Genomic DNA, 13,765 nt, shown 5'->3' with positions numbered 1-13,765 from the left:
GACTGTCATTCGAAAGAGTCAGCATTACAAATCATGGGGGCCAGACAGACTTCCGATAAATAGTGCTGGGGGAAATACAAAGGAAAAGAAGAAATTACATCTTGATCTTACACAATATGTGAAAGATGGATTCCACACGGATGAAAATATCTGAGTGTCAAAAAGCAACATATGTGAAATACCTTGAAAAAAATCTAGGAAAATAGATTTATGAAATTAAGTCAGGGAAGGAGTTTTTAAACATGGCACAAAGACCACAAACCATACAGGAAAAAATGGTTATATTTGAGCTCACTAAAAAATAATAATAATAATCAGCTTAAAGAAATGGAAAAGACAACCTAAAAACTGGTAGAAATATTTGCAATTCAATTTATATACCCAACAAAGTGATATTCAGAGAGAATATTCAGATGTAAGAAGATTCATAAAAATCGTTAAGAAAAATACAACTCAGTAGATAAATGACCAGAGTTTGAACTGTCACTTCATCGAACTCAAGTGGCATTAGACATGTAAGAGAAGACTGAACTTCATGAGTGATTAAGGGAAACGCAAAGTTGAAGCAAGGTAACGTCTGTCACTCAGATTTACTAAGTCTGGTAACGCAATTGTGATTGCAAATATGGGGAAACGGGCTCTTCCCTTGCAAGTGGGAAACAAGACAGTTATTCTTGGAGAATATTAGGCAATGTCCCGCCACATCAAAGATGTACCAACCGTGTGACTCAGTGACCCCCAACGCTCAGTGTCTGTCCTAGCAAAGCTCCCACGTGTGCACAAGAAGACAGGTGGGAGAGTCATCCCGCTTGGAGCAGTGAGACAGGGGAACAGGTCTAAGCACCCTTCAGTCAAGAAATGAATAAACTGATTTAGTCCCACAAAGAAACATTTTGCAGCCCTTAAGGTCATCTTGTTGCACCATGCACACATTCCAAAAGTGTAATGCTGAATTTAAAAGACGGTACATATTTTTATAACTCAAGGCAATTACGTATTTTGTTTGTGCATAGATAAGATACAAAGTAAAAGTTTTAAAAAAGAATCTCGTGGACTGATTGATAGGCACGACTCTGGATGGAGCGGGTAGGAAGTGAGGAGGGGCTTGTAGGGTTGAATTCCTTAAAACAGATGAAGAAAGAGAAAGGGAGAGAGAGGTGTTGATTGAAAATAAAGGGGGGGAAAAGGCAAGCCGTTACGGCCAAATGTTAAACAGCTGTTTCATCCTGGTGAGGAGGAGCAGATGAGTATGTTTTATTTTTCTTAAATTCGCTATATAATAGAAATATTTAATAATTAAACATAAATCAGTAAATGGAAAAAATGGAGACTTAATCTCATGAAGTAGTTAGGAAAATGCAAGTTAAAGTCACAGTGAAATGGCATGTCTCACCCCTGAAGGATTAGCAAAAGCACAAAATAGTGATTCTATCTGCCACTGCGAAGAGCGCGTGGGAAAGAATTTTCTCACATATTTTTGGTAGAAACGTAAGTTCTTACAACTTATTTTGAGGGTAATGTGGCAATATGTATAAATTTAAAATAAACGTATCTTTGATTTCACTAGCTCACATTTAGACACCCTTCCTAGTGAAAAGGAAGTCTTGAAATACACAGGAAGGTGTGTAAGAATGTTTACTGCAGCAACGTTTTATAGCGAGGAAAAGTGTAAATTAAGGCAAACCTAGTAATAGAGGAACAGATGTGCAAATTGGGGAACATCTATGTCATTCATTAGTATGCAGCATTCACCTTATATAAAATTATGTCTGCACTTACATGCATGAAAGATGTGTAAACGTACCATAGTGGCAGTCGCAACATGACAGACTCTGAGGTGAATTTTTCTCCTATCCTTGTAATTTTTAATATTACATGTTTTACAAAGACTATATGTTGCTTATACAATTATGAAAATAATAAAAAGCAAATTGCCTGTCAGAATAAGAAAATAAATGGCTAGCCACGCTACCATGAAATCGTGAAATACTTAGAATTTCGGTGCCTTTAGAAGCGTGCCTTTGTGCAGTGGTTAGAAAGACCCAGGGCTGAACACACCTGTGACAGAGGGGGAGGGGGAGGATGGGCAGGCGGGGATGGGAGAAGAAATAGTAAATAAAGGCCTTGGGCTGTTATGTCACCTCTAGTCTATATCTAATCCCCAAAATAGACAACAAAACAAAAATAGACTCTTGGCTCAGATGGAGCAACAGTAATTCTTTTCCTGACTTTACGATGAATGTACACTCATTATTTTAAAGTAAAGAGTGTAGAGAAGTATGAAGAATGAAAGATATTTTTCCAATTCCTGCTACTGATGGTTAGTGAGGAGGGAGCGGTGGGAGGGGTGAGGCGCGGGGCTCTGGCCGCGGGGCGGGGAAGGAAGCCGCAGCTGCAGCCCCAGCCCCCATCCCACATCTTGGTCCCCTAGACTTCCATCCTCCCAGCCTCCCTCCCGAAGCATGGAGAGAAACAGTTGGCTGAAGATAAGGTTGTCTCCTGTTGCCAAATTTGAAGCCTAACAGTTGTGAACTTAACTTCTCCCGCAAACCGTCTCAAGCATGTCTCTCCGTAAACACGCGGTGGCACCTGCCGCTTGCTGGGCACAGCCCTCGGAACCCCCTCCCTCGAGGAGAGAGACGAGCAAACAGAATAGGACGTCCCAGGGTGTGCTAAGAGTTGAGGTGGAGGGCACCCGTCCTGCGCCCACACTGTCGGGCAAGGGGAGCTGGGGCCGTTAGAAATGCAGCCTCCCCAGGGGCTCACAGCTTGTTGGCTCAGTATTTGCAGAAAGCGCCCAATGGGTTCCCATCTCTAAGCCCAAGACCCTGATAAGTCATGAACTAGGTATGCCGCCCCTCGGTGGGACACCGGGTTAGAATGCCTGGAATGCAGCCTGCCTCTGGTCCTGCAGCGCCGCTCCTAATTCTTCCCACACATTTCACTTCAGAGTCCAATAAAAATGCCAAAAACAAAGAAACGTGACCTGGCGCGGATGAGGAAGAGAAAACAACATTTCATCGCAGCAATTTAGCCGTGTGTGAGCGTTTCTCTTCCATGAGGCACCTTGATGGTAAAAGACACATCGACTTGTGTTTCTTAAGGAATTCCCACATCCCTAAATGGCCCCCATGTTTTCATCGTGGCCATGTTTGAATGTAAGCGGGGCCCACAGAACGGAGCTATGTCAGCGATGATGTCACACAAGGGTTACTGGAAACCTCGGTGGTGCCTAAGACCCCCAGCTACTCTTCTGTGAGGCATGGCTCTCCCAGCTGCCTGTGGGAGACACGGAGAGTCACCGAGTCACATCGGCTCAGCCAGGAGCTGGATCTCAAATGTCCAGAAGATGCCGGAGACTTTGGAGTTATTGCTTTCCTAGGCTCACTTTCCGCAGCCTGGATGAAGTGACTCTGAGACCAGCAGGCCCACCCACTTCCTAGTCATCAGGTGAAGGTGGGAGAGAGCCTCTTCCTAAGCGTGGACACTAGCGCAGGGAGAGGGGCAGCTCCCAGGAAGGTAGGACGGAAGAAGAGGAAAAGGATCTAGGGTGTGATGCCGAGGAGGCTTTCCATGGAGGCTGCTTCAGGCTTTTTGTTGATCAGTCTCTGCCCAGGACATTGAACAGTACATGGTACTCAGTGGACAGTCTTTACATGATAAGGAATTCACCTGGCCGTGGGTCACAAGCATTTAGCAGAAGAGGCAGAGGCAGATTCATCAATTATCCAGATCTGCAGTGAGTCCCTAATGACGGATGGCAGGTTGGGAGGCTCCTGGATAGATCTCGACCCCAGCTCTATGCTGGGTATGGGCAGGCACACTTGGATTTTCATTCCTGTCTGCTTCTGGGAGATGGAGAGGACAGAAGGCAGCAGAGAGCTGGGATGGAGATGTGGTTAGCATTCGGTCGTGATGAAAACTGGCTAAGCTCCAGGGAAAGGGATCAGCTGGGGATGGGGGAAAAGGGAAAGAGGATCCAGGTCAGGAGGATTTGGGAAGCAAGAGCCTCAATGGTGGGAGTGTCAAGCTTTGCCTCTGATTTTATTGTAGGAATTGTCCTGAGCTATTTTTTCCTTTTGTGTATATGTGGACAGGGAGGAAACAGGCAGAGAGTGATGGTGTTTAGCCTAAAGTGGATCGGGCTCAGCAAGGATTCCTAAAGAGTGACATACAGGGAGCACTTGAAAACTCTTGAGTAAAGGCACTTCCTGTCACCTGAGAAGGCAACCCCGTGATGCCTGGGCCAGGTGCTAGAGAGATGGCATATTCCAGACAGATAACCTGAAGATGAAGAGGAAGAGGAAGAGAGGCAGGAGACTGGGCTGTGCGGCAGAGGCCGAGATGGGAATGCCAGTCCTCAGTGTGCCCTGGGCCCGAGGATCCTGGAGACACCACAGGTTCAGGGTCCACGGCAGCTGAGCTCCAGCGTGATGTCAGAAAGTGACAAGAAAGTCAGGGCACGTGATGGGGCTGAGGGAGCACTGCCCTTCTGAGCAGACCACAGAGGTCCTCGTGTCTGTGGTCCTGCTGGAGAGACATAAGCAGCTGCCAGCCAACCTCTGCCTATAGTCACATACCTCAGCTCTCTGCTTTCACTCTCAGGCACCAGAATCTGGGTCTCTGTCAAAGGACTGACTTCAGGCTGCTGGATTCTACTTTGCCGAAGCACACAGAGCCAGGAGTGCCTCCGATTTTTACATCCCACCAAGAACAGCCTTTTACCAATGACCAATGGGTGCAGGGGCGTCAATACCCCAGCTCCCTCGCTCCCTGGTGGGGTAGCTCTACTTTGTAACTTATAGTCTCTCCCACAAATCCCTGTGAAGCTGTGATACACTTAACTCTGTTGGAACTTTATTTGCTTGATATCATAGCTCACTGAGTCTTCGTCTTCCTCACCAATCCCACTTCCTGGAGTGAGGCATGGCCTTCCCTGGTGTTTGAGGTCAGCTGTCCCACGTGTCCTATGAGTATTGTATCTTCTAGACCTGTACAGCTCTGGGGTGGAGGTGGGGAGATGGAGGTGCCACATTCCTACCAGTCTTTTCTGGGAAGACCCCTTAACACTCCTTTTCACAACAATATTTTTCTAAGATTATACTTCTGAAGAAGCCAACTTTAGGCAGACCGTCTCTAACAAACACTGCAGCAAAGTAAAGAATCAGGACGTAAACACTTCATTCTATCAGAAAAAAAAAAAGAAATTCAAAAATATTTTTAAAGCTATGCATACAGAGAATTTCATCTTTACCTTTCAATTTAAAAAATTTAAATTTTAGAAATACTTAATACCATCCATGTAAAAAGGACTTTGTCCTCAAAGAAATCTATTTTTCCCAGCAACTTATCCTGGTTTACCTGGGACTTTCCCAATTTTAGCTGTGAAATTCCTATGTCCTAGACATGAAGATAACCAGGACATTTGGTCACCTACCCAGAAGCCCAACATTTCCAGGAAGGCACACAGAGTCCCTGGAGAGGAAGGCAGATGCTGACAGGACCTCGTGGGACCACAGGAGGTGAGTGCTGGCGAGGATCTCAGTGATAACTGAGGCTGACGTTTTTAGGTGACAGATGAGGACAAGGGGTCCAGAAGTTCAGAAGAATGTTATTTTGTTTCCCAGAAGCCTTGGCGATAGAGGAAACCTCCTCTGAGCTTGATCTTCTAGATGAAAAAAGCCAAGCGTTAGACCCACAAATACCCGGTGAGAAGCTGGGGAATTTTGACAGGACATTGAATTTACCAGGCGTGTGGAGAATGAGCCTTCCGCTATGACCCAGAGAAGCCTGACCAGGTCAAACACGCACGTTCCGCCCGAGTCCACGCCGGACAGGGGGGCGCGCTGCGCGCAGAGCAGCCTGGCGTCTGGCCCAGGGCGGAAAACCCTGAGGCGCCGAGGCGGAGCGTTCTGAGGAGAGCACTCTCGCTTCCCCCCTGAGGAAACCCAAGAGCTCCTGTCTCACTGGACCCTCCAGGGACCCTGAGGAGGGTGGGGTGGCTGAAACGCTGAACACGTCCCTGTGGAGGAGAAGCGGGGAGAGGCCCGGGGCAGACGCTCTGGCGGGCGGCCGCCGTGGAGCTCGAGGCCCGAGGCTCGGCGTGCCCGGGGGGGGGGGGGGCCCAAGCCAGAGGCCGTTGCAGAGCAAGCCTGGGGTATCAGATTCCTCGGGCTGCTGTGACAGATGACCGAGACCTGGTTGGCTCAAAACAACAGAAGTTAACTCTCTCACCGTTCTGGGGACCAGAAGTCTGAAATCAAGGCTTCGGCAGAGCTGGTTCCTTCAGGAAGCGCTGAGGGAGAGCCAGTTCTGTGCCTCTTCCAAGCTTCTGGGGCGGCCGATCAGTCCTTCGTGTTCCTTGGCTTGTAGCTGTGCGCCCCCGACCTCTGCCTCCTCCTTTACGTGGCCTTCTTTCTGTGTCTCTGCGTCTCAGATTTTTCCCTTTTTCTCTTACAAGGACACCAGTCATTGGATTTGGGGCCTACCATAACTCTAGAATGATCTCAAGATCCTTAACCTAATTACATCGGCAAAGGCCCTATTTCCAAATCAGGTCACACTCACAGGTACTGGGGTGAGACCCTGGATATATTTTGAGGGGACGCAGTCAGCGCATTACACAGGGCAAGGGGTGAGGGAAGGTTCCAGTTGGCTGGCCCTCCACAAAAACACACAGGAATCTGGATGCTGTCTCGGAAGCACGAAGGCCCAAACAGAATATCCAGAATTGCAAGGATTAGCTAAAAACATCACTGCTGCTGACGTGGGGGCCACGGAAAGTATGTGTCAGGTCCTGAGGAGCACTTGGATGAGTGGAGACAACAGTTGCGTGAGCTGGAGCGCCAGATGGACAGGATGCAGAAGCAGCAGGCCTGGGAGAGACAGCAAACAGCCGGGCTGCCTCAGTGCTGGACAGGGAAAGGCCTGCGGAAGGTCGTCCCACGACAATAGCCCAGTGGGAGGTTTACGTCTGTTCCCTAGGACCCTCCTTTCCGGTGCTGCCATCTGCGACCACCACTGCCACCACAACTGCACAGATCTAGAGGACTCAGTGCTTACAGAGGCTCGGGACAGCTGGCCTCAGACCCCGAGTGACAGGCACCCTAGAATGGACAGATCTCCTGGGCTGTGGTGTGGGTGAGATTATTATCTCTGTATCTCTTACTTCTGACACAATGTCTGGAAAAGTCATCAAAGCATGTTTGTAGATGGATTGAACATGAGGAAATTAATCAAAGGCAGTGATGGATCTGCCCATTGGGCGCTGCTACCCTCCATTTGCAGGTCCCTCCTTGGCCTGGAGAGCATGGCGATATGTCCCACAAACACACAGACTACAGGGTGTTGACCTTAATGTCCAATTACACCTTTGACCTTTGGGGATGTCATTAATGCAAAAGGGTGGAGCAAATCCCAGAAAACATTTCTAATGGACCATGGAGACTCTCAGACGATTATGGATAAATGGAGGATATTAGAATAGGAAGACGTCTAAAGGAGGGCCTGAGTCACCCTTCATTGGTACGTTGGACAAGATGTCATCGCCAGGTCCTTGGTCCCCTACTGTCTGACCCAGTCCCTGTGAGTCTGGTGAGACGCTCAATCCTGGGCTCTTCTACGCGGGACCAAACACATGAACACCGGGGAGAGGCACAGGTTGGCCTTGGAAGTGTGTTCAGAGGTTCAGTGTCTGTGTGTAGATCTATGAATCACAGGTGGTTGATCTTACTTATTTGCGTCCGTATGGGCCTATCTGATTTGCGTCGAGATCTGAAGACTAGAAGACGAGAGGACTATGGCTTTTGGAGGAACAGTAGGACAGTGAGGCCTACTGAGTCTAGAAAGAGGGGGATCCACTCAGATTTCAGAAATAAAGTCCTTATCCAGCTTAGAGGGCGTTTGGGGAAAGCTAGATCACAGCTACCACACTGAGTCTGAGGCTCAGAACATCCATGAGGTGAGAGCTGAGCGTGGCGTGGGAGAAGGTCACCCGGGGGCGGAGTGCGACGTGCATGTGGAGGGAGCTTAGCTCCAGTTCAGAAACGTGCACTCACGGCTACTGTGTCTGTATTTCTCAGCAACAGGGACAGCCTGTAAAGGTGATTCTCTAACTGGGTGAATAAAGGGTAGAAAAGGGTATCTCCAGCTCAGACAAGATGAAGACGGACATATTCCAGAGCATCACCAGAAGTGTCCATGCTGACCCAAGACAGAGAGAGGGCCTGGCATTGCCAGGGTGGACAAGAGCCTGTGTCAGCCACAGCCCCTGTGGGAGAAGCAGGGAGCTACAGAGTAACTATATCTTCCTTCATTTTCTGGTCATCAAAAAAAAACAAAAAACAAAAAACAAAAAACAACATAGGAAGGAGTGTATTTTAGGAAGATTATTCTGGTAAGAGGATGAGAGTTCCCCTTATTGAAACTTCCAATGACTACCCACTGCGTTTTTCAAATTGAGATAAAATTCGCATACCGTAAAATTCACCATGTGAAATTGTACAATTTAGTGGTTTCAGTCTATAAACAAGGTTGTGCAACCATCGTGACTAATTCCAGAACATTTCATCACGCTGTAAGGAAACCCCAGACCCATGAGCAGTGGCTCCCTGTCCCCTTCTTCCCTTTAACCCCTGCGACCTCTAATCTGCTTCCTGTCCGTATGAGCTTACTTATTCTGAACATTTCATGTATATGGAATCCTACTAAATGTGGCCTTTAGTTTCTGGCTTCCGTCATCCAGGAGCATAAGGTTCTCCAAGCTCCTCCTTGTTGTGGAGGGGGAGGTCATTAGGCTTCTTCATTGATCTCCACTTGGAGGAGGTCCTGGGGACTGAACCCAGGACCTCTTGGGTGCTGAGCGCGCACTCTACCACTTGAGCTATGTCCTTCCCCCCACGTTGCGGTGTGTATCAGCACTTTATCCCCTTTGTTGCCAAATAATGTTCCCTCGTATTAATACACCACTTCATTTTCTTAACAGCTTTCAAAGAGCAAAATTTTAAAATTTTGCTTAAGTCCAAATGATTAATCTTTACTTTTGTGAAGATGCTTCTGGTGTTCCTGGCCAGGAAATCTCTCTCTGCCTAACCCCAGGTCACAGTGGTTACCTCTATGTTTTTCTTCTAGATATTTTATCATTTTAGGTTTTATCCTATTCTTGGATGCTCCCTCTGTATACATTTTTTGCTACAAGTGGTTTATATCTTTTTGTTTTTGTTTCATTTTTCCTAATTTGGGATGAGGGCAGAGTTCTCAGTTCCAAGAGATCCAAGGATCTCTGTTTTGGTCACTGATATAAGCCAGCAGCTGGGAATATTAGCTGGCCCCTGGTGGATACACAACATTTGATGAATTAATTATTTCTGAGGTTCCCTCCTCCATTTGTCAGGTGCTTCTCTCTGCTTCTTCCCATTTGGTTAGAATTTCTTCTCCTCCATCCTCTTCTTCTTCCTACACAAGGAACTGTGCTGTTTTAGGTGTTAGCCTCCTCTCCCCTTCCTTGAGGTTCTAATGGCAGAAAGGCCTACAGAAGAAGGAAAAGATCCAGATGACTAAGAGGGAAAAGCTCTAGGAGGAATCAAAAAGTATTTGCCACACTCCTGTGGGCACTGTGGCTGTTGCAGTAGACAGATGTCCTTGATCTGGGCTATTTCAGAGCTATAAGCCAAGCCTTTCCGATTAACAAGGTGAGGCCTTTAGACATTGGAGAATTCACTTAATTAAAACAGCTATCATTCCATATTTACCCCAAAGGCTGAAATGGAAATCAGTGACAACACCAAATGCTGGCAAGGATGCGGAGAAGATGAGTCGCTCAGACATTGCTAGTGGGGATGCAAAATGGTACAGCTGCTGTGAAAAGTGGTTCTACAGCTCCTTCCAAAACCGGAAAAAAGTGGACTCAGCATTCAACCCAGCAGTTGCACTCTTGGGTATGTAGCCTGGGGAAGTGAAGACTTATATTTCACTCAAGAAATTGTAAGTTTTTTTAAACATTGTAAATGAGTATTCATAGCAGCTTTATTCATCATAGCTAAAAGCTGTTTTTCAGGAGGAGAATGGGTAGAAAATCCTGCGGTACACCCATACCATGGAACACTGCTCAGCAATAAAAAGGAACCAACTAGTGATTCATGCAGCAACTTGGATGAGCTTAGAGGGTATCTTGCTGAGTGAAAAAAGCCCATCTCAAAAGGATACATACTGCTTGCTTCTATTAATGTGACATTCATAGAATAATGTAATTATAGAGACAGAGAATGGACTAGTGATCGCCAGGGGTTAAGGAGGGAGGGACATGTGTGGCTATAAAGTAACAGGAGGGGGTGTCGTGGAGATGGTACAGTGAGTATCTTCATTGTGGCTGTGTTTTTGCAAGGCTGTACGCACACACACACACACAAGTGCATGCAGAACTGGGGATAGCTGAATAAATTCTACTGGCCATACAAATGTCAGTTTCATGGTTTTGATGTCGTCTATAGCCATGTAGGAGGTAAACATGGGGGTAGAGGAGAGGGAGGAAGGGTGTTTGGACTACCCAGGACATTTCTTTGCAACCTCCTATAAATCTGTCATTATTTCAAAATAAAGAGTTTTTTTTTAATGAGTCTTTGATAAAGTATATTTATAAGTTACAAACTGCTTTTCCAGTAATGCTGATGCAAATTTGTGTCTAATACTCGAGAAAGCCAAAAGGGAACCATAATTTTTGTTTTGAACAGATATGTATTAAAGAAGTAGCATCAGCAGTGTCAAAGAACACAACTGTCAAGTAATAATATCCGGCTTGGAGAGTGTCCATTGGCTTTGGAGCCTAGGAGCCACTGGGGGCCCGGCAAGATCAAGTTCAGCGGTAAAACAAAGACAGAAGCCAGGAGCCCTTTCTGTGAGGACTAGCCCCCCCCCACAACCCTGAGGGTGCAGACACCAGGAAAAAGATATAAGCTTGGTCCCCAGACCTCAGTCCCAAGGCGACATCTAGGTTTCAGAAAAGCTCAGTGCAGAGAACGAACAGCACGTTGGCCCGATGGTTCCGGGCAGAGCCTGCAGGTGGAAGACGAGATCCCAGCAGGAGGTAGGGAGCTGGGGCATCGGGAGCTGGGCGGGCCCTGATGTACGCGTCCTGTTATACAAGCACATGGTCAAGGTTGCACAAGGATCCTACCTGAAACACTCGTTATGCAACAATCTCAAGAACAAAAGGGTAAGACCCACGTGTGCTGTCCTTTCTCCACTAAGTGGTCATTATTGATCTCAGTGGTACAGCATTGATCCCATGAAGCCTGGAAAAGACCACTGAGGCTTCTGACTGTCACCAGATCAAAGCCCCGCAGACCTACACGCACACCCCACACCCTCTGATCCAGTCCTTCAGAAGCTGGAGCTTATGGTATGAAAGTTACTCAATGGATGGAAAAAAATTAGACCCACGAAATTATTCATTTCAGTTGTATTTGTGTGATAAGTAATGACTTAATATTAAACTGGACACTTCATCCCGTTACCCTGTCCTTCCCTGCCCTCTCTCCACTCAGGGAGCAGGAAGAGCCTCTGTATAGCCTGCTTCCGGGGGGGAATAGAAAGAGCCTTTAGAAAGAGAGATTACACAGAGACACAGAGAAACCACCCTGAAGGGACTCCGTGAGATTCAGCCTTTATTGAAAGTTCAAAACAATTTTTGAGGCATTCTAGGATCTAGATCATCAAAGTACAAAGCCAAGCTTGGAGGGCTGAGGGCAGTTTTTACTTCCCACTGGGTGGTACAGAAGATGCATGGTGACCTAATAGTGACCTTTTAACTTGCAAGGGTTCAGAACGTGTCACCCTCAAATATGTCGTTTGGGCGTGTTAATTACTTTGAGTTAAAGGTACTTTGGGAAACAGCCGGTGAAAGAAGGGCCCCCTGACCTTCCTTTGTGCCCTGAAAGCAGAAAATAAACCTCTCACGTGAAAGTTGCCCCCCTGTGAAGGAAGGTAGAAGGTGTCCTTATCACCAGAGACGGGAAACTGAAGGCCGAGAAGGCTGTATAAAAATATACAAATATTGTTGCTTTTTCACCATCTTACTATTCCTAGTCCAAATTTCTTGACTTTGTCACTTCTTCACAAATTTGTTGTTTCTTTGTGCAAAAGAAATAAAAACTTCCTGCTCCAGTCACTTCTTTGAGTCTCATATTTTCTAGGGCTATTGTTTATATATATATATATATAATTCAATTTGCTTTTCTCCTGTTAATTTGCCTTTTTATTACAGGGGGCAGTGGTGGGTCTCAGTCAAGAACCTAGAAGGGTTGAGGGAAAATTATTTTTCCTTCTCTACGCACCCAAAAAGGAGGTGAGGGTTTGACCAGCAGACCAGAAGAGGAGAATCAGATGGGCAAGACTGAAGTACAGATGTAGGTGGGTCCTTGGTCATCCCATGGAACACTAAGCCTGGTGTGGTGATAGACAGTCCCCGATGTGTGTGGGCATCGCTGACCAGAGAGGCTGTGCCTTCTTCATAGTCAAGCAGTCCAGCACCTAAACAGAAAGTCAGCCAAGGTCAGGGAAGGGTCCCCCCGTTCCCAAGGGGGATGTAGAAATGCTGAGAGGGCTGGTGGGCTGTCAGCGGTGTGGGGTCAGAACAAGGACGACCTCAGGAGACTTTGTGACCAAAGATGGGGGCCACGGACATCAGCGGCCAATACCTGCCCCCGGTGCCCACCTCCTGGTTTGCCAAACTCAACACGACGCAAGCTGGTGAGGACAGAGGCTAGCATCCTTGTGCCATGATACTTCTTGATCCCCTAGAAATTAGACCACCTTCAGGGAGCTGAAAAGTGGAAGCAATATGGGGAGAGTCTCAAATTTGATCCAAAAGATACTAACGTTTAAGGCAGAACCGAGTGAAGGAACAAGTCTTCTACCATCTCTGGAACCATGCTGAGTCCAGTCACAGAAAAATAAAGTTGTATTCATGCACCAAAGAAATGTGGTTGGGCATCGCTGACGTGCTGCTGCTCCAGCAGCACAAACGTGGACCTGAAGAACTGCTGAGTAGCCGTGACAATGACAGACAGGAAGAGGCTGTAGCAAGCTGCATGCGTGTGGGTGTATCTGGGAGCTGACCAAAGGACTCAGAATCATCTGCTCCTTTTGGATGAGGTGTGGGATGACACTGTGTGCATACAGCCAGCGAGCATGAGGGAGGTACAGATTGGGAATTAGGGAACAGCAGATTTCTGGGATTTCCTAGAAGTGATGTGCTAGGACCAAGGTGTGTCTCTAGGAAAAAGAAGTAGGATGTTCTATGCTGACGACTGACTTCTCTTCCCCCTTTCAAGTTGCCCCATCACTGAACTGACTGCTGGAGACCCCCTCAGATTTCCAGCCTGTGAGAAAATCTGTTGTGGTGTTTGATCACCAAACCAAAGCAATGGACAGGTCACCCTGGAGCGTGTGCAGCTGTGTCCAGGGTGTGTGTGGGGGGGCCCTTCTGGGAAGCAGGGAAAGCCAGGCGGGACTCGAGCACCTGCTTCCCTCTCTGTGTCTCAGCATTTCTGAGACCACAATTGGATTAATAGTGCAGGCAAGGGGTGGAGGGTTGTCCAGGAAAGGGCTCCAAGTCCAAACAGCAACCCAGGCTAGGGGTTGACAAGAAAAGGCATCCTTCCTCCAGGGATGCGTGTGTGCGTGCATGTGTGTGTGCATGCACATGTGTGTGCGTGTGTGCATGCACATGTGTGTGCACGTGTGCGTGCACGTGTGTGTCGGGGGGTTG

The 13,765-nt window shown here is 47.3% G+C and overlaps 1 long non-coding RNA gene across 2 annotated transcripts; it reads left to right on the top strand.

Annotated features, from left to right (window-relative positions):
• Window positions 1-3,248: 3,248 nt before the first annotated feature.
• Window positions 3,249-12,159, top strand: LOC140689842 (uncharacterized). 2 transcript variants are annotated; one of them, XR_012064979.1, is made up of 3 exons: window positions 3,249-3,450; window positions 9,757-9,935; window positions 10,728-12,159. It is a non-coding gene; the product is annotated as an uncharacterized lncRNA (long non-coding RNA). The 2 variants fall into 2 exon arrangements; XR_012064980.1 differs by having other exon boundaries at window positions 3,249-3,456.
• The last annotated feature ends 1,606 nt before the right edge of the window (window positions 12,160-13,765 follow it).

Source organism: Vicugna pacos, chromosome 27 (genome assembly GCF_048564905.1).
Source record: "Vicugna pacos chromosome 27, VicPac4, whole genome shotgun sequence".
Lineage (NCBI taxonomy): Eukaryota > Metazoa > Chordata > Mammalia > Artiodactyla > Camelidae > Vicugna > Vicugna pacos.
Note: the sequence above shows the minus strand (reverse complement) of the source record. Positions and strands in the feature narration are given on the sequence as shown.